Source organism: Buceros rhinoceros, unplaced genomic scaffold (genome assembly GCF_000710305.1).
Source record: "Buceros rhinoceros silvestris isolate BGI_N320 unplaced genomic scaffold, ASM71030v1 scaffold39668, whole genome shotgun sequence".
In the NCBI taxonomy this organism is placed as follows: Eukaryota; Metazoa; Chordata; class Aves; order Bucerotiformes; family Bucerotidae; genus Buceros; species Buceros rhinoceros.
This window is the reverse complement of record NW_010428127.1, coordinates 16,811-17,131: the sequence shown is the minus strand read 5'-3', so window position 1 is coordinate 17,131 and position 321 is coordinate 16,811.

Below are 321 nucleotides of genomic sequence, written 5' to 3'. Positions count from 1 at the left end.
CAAGGAAGTCTAGCCCAAACCGGGACAACAAGTCATACGTAGTGCTGCATGTTTACAGCATGCGTAGCGTGTGTAGCCTGTGGTTTGCATGCATGTTGTTGGGGGAGAGCCTGAAGAACAAAGCCTATTTTGGAAGTACAATACCAACATTGCCTGGCAGTCAGAAAATTTGAAATTTTGTTTCCTCTGAGGAGGTCAGCCTAGGCAATAGGAGCTGAGAAATGCTGGCCACAAAACCATTGTATTGTCCATAAATGTTTAGTGGGGTTAACTGAGAGGTGTGACACATCTGTGGCATGAAGAGGAAGAAAGTGACTGGGG